Consider the following 6,896-nt stretch of genomic DNA (forward strand, 5'->3'; position numbering starts at 1 on the left):
ACATACATACATACATACATACATACATACATACATACATACATACATACATACATACATACATACATACATACATACATACATACATACATACATACATAGCATTAAAAAAAACAATTATTATTCTTTTAAATTCAAACAATAATTTAATAATTTGTTTCAAGAGCTTCCAGATTTTTTTCCAATTTTGTAAATATTTTGAAATGTTTTGGAATATTTTTAAACATTCTCTTTGAGTTATGGACTTTTTCGAAATAAAAAAATCATTCTAAATCTTTCTAGAAATCTTTTACAAAATTTTTTAATTTTTTTAAAATTCTATAACTCAATTTTTTCCTTTAATTTAAAACATTCAAAAAGCTAGAACCTTTTTCGACTTTTTTCTGAATTTAACATTTTTCAAGGTACATTAAGCTAGCACCTCCACAATCGAATTTTTGAATTTTTCATAGCTCAGAATTTTGGGCTTTTTTTGGGCTGCAATTAAAATTTTTGGGCTCCTTTACTTTTTTCAAAAAATCAATTTTCTTGTGGAGGTGCCAGCTTACATTAACCCAGCACCTCCACTTCTTTAAATCACTAAATAATCAAAATTCAATTACACCAGAATTTTGGGCTTTTTGTGGGCTCTTAAAATCCGCAAAAAAATTTTCCCCAAACCAACCCTTAACTTCCAAAATCAACCCCCTTCAAAAAATTGAAAATTTTCAGTTATTTATTAACGGGATATTTTTGGGCTTTTTTTGGGTTCCCAGAAAATACCCACTTCGATTTTTGGGCTCCAACCCTTACAGTAAAAAATTAACCCCATTGTAACACGCAGATATGAAATTGTCAAAAAATACCTTTTATTAAATTTTATAGCTTGAATAAAGTCTCTGATTTTTGCGCTCCTCGAAAATACACGCTACGATTTTTGGGCTTCAATCCTTAACGTCAAAAATCAATCACTCTCTACTACGTAAATACAACTTTGTGTGCAAATAAATTTTTCTAGAATTTTTCAATGGAAATACAGTCTCTGATTTTTGGGCTCTTCGAAAATACACGCTACGATTTTTGGGCTTCAACCCTTAAGTCAAAAATCAGCCCACGTTGATACTACTTTGTCAAGAAATCAATTTTTCTAGAATTTTTTAATGGAAATAGAGTCTCTGATTATTGGGCTCCTCGAAAATACCCGATATGATTTTTGGGCTTCAGCCCTTAACGTCAAAAATCAACTCCTCTCTTCCACGTAAATACAACTTTATCTGCAAATAAATTTTTCTACAATTTTTCAATGGAAATACAGTCTCTGATTTTTGGGCACCTCGAAAATACCCGATATGATTTTTGGGCTTCAACCCTTAACGTCAAAAATCAACCCCTCTCTTCCACGTAAATACAAATTTGTCTGCAAATAAATTTTTTTAGAAGTTTTCAATGGAAATACATTCTCTGATTTTTGGGCTCCTCGAAAATACCCGATATGATTTTTGGGCTTCAACCCTTAACGTCAAAAATCAACCCACGTTGATACTACTTTGTCTGCAAATAAATTTTTCTAGAATTTTTCAATGTAAATACAGTCTCTGATTTTTGGGCTCCTCGAAAATACACGCTAAGATTTTTGGGCTTCAACCCTTAACGTCAAAAATCAACCCACGTACATACTACTTGGTCAAAAAATCAATTTTTCTAGAATTTTTTAATGGAAATAGAGTCTCTGGTTTTTGGGCTCCTCGAAAATACCCGATACGATTTTTGGGCCTCAACCCTTAACGTCAAAAATCAACCCCTCTCTACCACGTAGATACAACTTTGTCTGCAAATAAAGGATCCCGCACTAAATGTATGGGAAAATGGCTTTCGGCGGATTTAGCTGAAACTTTGTAATTTTTAAGATTATAAGTGCCGGATGAAATATCCGTAAAAAAATATAAAAAAATGGACATTTTTAGCACTATGCAGCGCTAAGCGCTCAAGATCAGTGAAAAAAACGAATTACAACAGATTTTGTTACAAAAGCGATGTCAACATAGAAATCACGCTTCAGATCGTGGTCTGTCATATTTTCACCTACACCGTTGACCGTTCTGAGAAGCGCGCTATATGAGTCAACGGTGTTGACTCATATTGTCATGGGTTTGGCTCAACATGTTACTGACCACTTCTTGATGCGTGTTTCGTATACAGACATCGCTTATCTTGCTAAAGCTACTAGGATTGGTTCTATTCGCTGATCATGGGCGCTTAGCGTTCGACCCTCCGGCGAAGGGTACACTGTTATTATCGATGTGCGCCCTAGTTACTAATGTTACTTTGGATACCATTTCTGTCTTCACAAAAGGAATTGCTTAGTCAAGTTCAAATCTTGGGCGCTTAGCGTTTGATCGTTTCAAGAAGCGCGGGTAAAAATTTTTTTCGCGGATTTTAAGAGCCCAAAAAAAGCCCAAAATTCTGGTGTAATTGAATTTTTATTATTTAGTGACTTAAAGAATTGGAGGTGCTGGGTTAATGTAAGCTGGCACCTCCACAAGAAAATTGATTTTTTGAAAAATGTAAAGGAGCCCAAAAATTTTTATTGCAGCCCAAAAAAAGCCCAAAATTCTGAGCTATGAAAAATTCAAAAATTCGATTGTGGAGGTGCTAGCTTAATGTACCTCATTTTTCAGCTATTCTTGAAAAATCAAAATACAATGCTTTTACTTTAAAATTACAAATAAAAAAGTAGAAAAATTATAATTGTAACATTTAAAGTTTAAATTTATCACTCTGAAATGGTGACAATTCATTTTTTACTTGCTTACTATTAAAAATTGTTGTTTTTTTGTTCAATTTCCAAATCGAATATGTTAAAAATGGAATATTTTATACTAAAATAATACTTCAATAAGATTTTGAAATTAAATAAAGCTGTTCATTTAAGAATCTATTACTTTGAAGTAATTTTTAAATTGAACATTGTTTATGAAGACTCAATCGAATGTTTACACTTGTGTAACTATTTTCAATTTTTTACTACGTTCAATTTTTAAATTCACTTTAATTTCCCGATTTTCCCTGGTCGCGAGTCTGGCTCAATTTAGAACAACTTTTTATTTTAATAATAATTTTTTGGTTCTAACTTTCGGGACAATCATTTTATTCTTTAGGAGATTTTCTACAAATATCGTTGATAATTTTTTTATTTTAAGAAATGTATGTAAAAATTAAAATAATTTTCTTTTTCTTTAATAAAATTGTTGCAATGAAAGTATTTTGAAGAGTTTTTTTTTTAATCTTTCGGGGAATAAAATGAATATTTATAGGTCGAACAAGGTTTGTTTTCTTTACAAAATTTCGCTTTCGTCTAATTTTTTCCAGTTGTTTTGACTATAGTGCAATTCAAGTTTGTATCTTTGGGTGAAGAAATCCGTTCTATAGTTTGACAAATATTCTTTATAAATCAATATTTTGCACAGAAAATTACCCTGAGTGACTTTTAATTATGATTTTATAAACGTGAAGAACCCAGGTTTCAATGTTTTCTGTGAAAAACACAATCAATGAGTGACATAGCGAAAAGCGGAAACAATAAGAGTCAATTTATCCATGAACAAACACTTGGAACAAAACTGACCTTGAGCGAACATTAAATATATATTTTTTTAAAAGTTGACAAAAATCAGGCGCTATTTTCTTTAAAAAAAAAATAATTTGTGGGGGTGCCATATTATCAAAAAAATAAATTAATAAAACTTAAAAAAGCACCCTCTTAAATAGATTTTTAAACTAAACCTTTGTTGAGTCCTTTCAGGCACTTCTAATTTTTAATATTGCTACTTTCACATTTATCTGAAGTTATACGATTTTAATTGTTCGAAAATAATGATTTAAGTAATAAAAGATGTTCATTTGTCATCTTGTAACTTTATACGATTTTACTTTCTAACTAAATAATTTGAAATGTTTCAATCTGAAATTATTTAACAATTTCAATTCAATAATTCTTACATATTTAAATACCTTTATATTTCGATTTATTCGATATACTGAAGACTACAAATTTAAAATGTCTTAACTATTAAGACTTTATATATTTTTGGAATTGCTGCTCTGTAAACTAAATAGCACTTATTCTTTTATTAAGAAATTATAACCAAAAGTGTTTAAAAAAGTGTTTAAACGAGTTGTAAAAAGCTTAAAAACAAGTCAGAGGTTTTAATGGTTTAGTATATGTATATAATAGAACCGCTTCAAATTTGAAATAAGTCTACTTTTTCATGTTTGACCTACAATTATTCTATTTTAATACTTATAAATTACAATTGTGAAAAATAAAAAATAAATTTTGATTAATTTATATTTAAAACCAAACAAATTTGCATACTTCAATATGAATGCAGCTGAATACATTGAATTTTAACTTTTTACCTTTTCGCGTTGTAGCAATTTTGAATCCCAGAATAAGTTATTTTTGGCCCAACCTTTAACTTATCACGAAAATTGTAGGAAAACCAGGCGCGCATCCATAATGGTGGCGAAACGGCGATCGCCCCCCCCCCCCAGGATTTTTCGACCTACCCTAAAATGGTATATATGTATAAACACAACATGTCTACACCATTTTGTGGTGCCCTCCACCCCCCAGGACATTTCTCTGCATCTGCGCCAAGGGAAAACGTCGACAAGATTCAGGTGTCAAAATTATAATTACAGAGAATTTTCTGTACTTTTACAGGGACGCCTGAAATACATGAAAAAATAAAAATACTTTTTCTGTAAAACTCTTGTCTCGAATAATAAAATTCCAAAACTGAAAAATTCCCGAACAGTTTATAATATTACCGTATTTGAAAATTCCAAAATAATAAAATTCCCTATATAAAATTGTTTCTTAATCAATATTATTTATTTATTGAAATTACAATGAAGTATTTTTATTGAATAAACTTTTGTTTAATATTTAGTGTTAAAAAATTGTTGAAATTTAAAATTAAAATAATTCTACAAAAATTGTATAGAAAAATGTATGTAAAAACACGTGTGCCTTAACCGGAAGAAAAATTCTCTAAATTTTCTTCGAAGATGATAACATTTTCCAAACAAATTTTGCAGGATTTAAATTAGCACTAATTTATCTCATAGTTTCTTTTTAATTTTTTAAATTATCAATTCGATTTTTCGGAAGATTTTTGTGATTTAAAAAAATACCGTGCATATTTTCAACTAAAATATCTTATCCAGAAATATGTTTTTTTTTTTCAACTACTGGTATTTCAAATTCAAACAATAATTTTCAAAAACTTTAAACGTTAAAAAAGTTTTTTCTTTGGTGTAAATATTTGATTATTCCACTAAAAAAATAAATAAATGTATCAAGTACACATTTTTTAGCATTGGTTTATCTCGAAATTTCTTTCTAGTTTCTTTTTTTTTAATTAAAAAATTATATTTTTCGAGAAAATTTTTTTTACAATTTTCTAAAAAGACTATGCCCAGAAAACCTGGCTCAAGCTTCAGATCTGAAAAAATTGAATGATGCATGTCAAACTTTTCTAACCTCAAAAAAAATTTCTACTGCTTTACCGTCATATTTTACGAAGAATAAGAAAACCCCACTCTGGCACCGCGTACCGCATCTACGTTAATAGTATCTTTGGGCCTACTGAGAGTTGGTTACAACGCTCCAAGTGGCTCTTGGCAAAATATATCGATGGGACTTCGTTGATGCTATTTACTTCGTTGATGAAACTTTTAATCTTCAATTTCAAAAGTTTAAAATTTAAGAGTTCCATTCTGAGTGCTTTAATTTGTAGATTATTTTCCATTACTGAAAATGTAAAAAGTTTAGCTTACGATTTTGAATTTTTTCATTTTATTGATCGTGAAAAATATTTGAAAGTGCAGCTGCTTGGTTGAAAATTAATTTATAAAGTGAAAATTCAGCTGTCATATTTTTAGTTGAATATTTGATCTTTGTTAGTTTACAATTCCACGATTTAACTGATAATTTATCTTTATTTATTAAAAACTGGACTATTTCAATAGAAATGCACGCATTTTGTTAAAAAATCGATATTTTTATAGAAAAGCATCTGTTTCTTTGAAAGCTAATCTCTTTGTTAAAAAATTCGGCATTCGTTTACAAATTAAGCATTCTGACCAAATATTTATCATTTCAATGAAAAAAAAAATCTTTCAGGTTGGAAATGAAATTACATGGTTGAAAATTAAGCTCTTTTGGTAAAAATTATTTTTGTTTATTGAAGACTTATCATTTTAATTATAAATTAATTTCTTGTGTTGAAAAATCGCTATTCAATTGAAAACTTGTTTTTTCTTTAAATGGATAGAAATTTTTTTGCCGAAACTGGAACTATTTTTTGAAAATTTTTTTCTTTTTTGATTAAACTTATTTTTAACTGAGAAGGCAACGATTATTCCAGTTGAATATTTCATCCTGTTAATTAAAAATTCATCTTTTTGCTCAAACATTTATTTTTTGGCAACAAATCTAATTATTCAATTTTTAGTTGACAGTTTATTGTTTTGTCACATTAGGCCACGTAAGGGCCAGCTGTGCTTTGAATTTCAACCATCTCAGGGCAGTGATCCCAGATCTGAAACGATACGTGGTCCAATACTATGGCACGTCTATGTGCGTGTGAATATGGTAGGAGACGATATAAATGCCTGGGTTGCGCGCGCAACCCATTTCTCCTCTTCTGATTTTGAAAACTCGAAGGTGCACGATTGCTGGTCGGAACACTTCGGCGGTTCTATTTATATCTCTACCTGCTTTGAAATAAAATGAAGAGATTGGGATTTTAATATTTTCAGATTTCGATGCTGGGCTGGCGATTCTCATGATCTAAATACTTCGGGCGCCTCTTTAATGCGTGTATTTTGAGGTTAAGTTACTTCACGTA

The sequence above is a fragment of the Belonocnema kinseyi genome, chromosome 4, assembly GCF_010883055.1.
Source record: "Belonocnema kinseyi isolate 2016_QV_RU_SX_M_011 chromosome 4, B_treatae_v1, whole genome shotgun sequence".
Taxonomy (NCBI): domain Eukaryota; kingdom Metazoa; phylum Arthropoda; class Insecta; order Hymenoptera; family Cynipidae; genus Belonocnema; species Belonocnema kinseyi.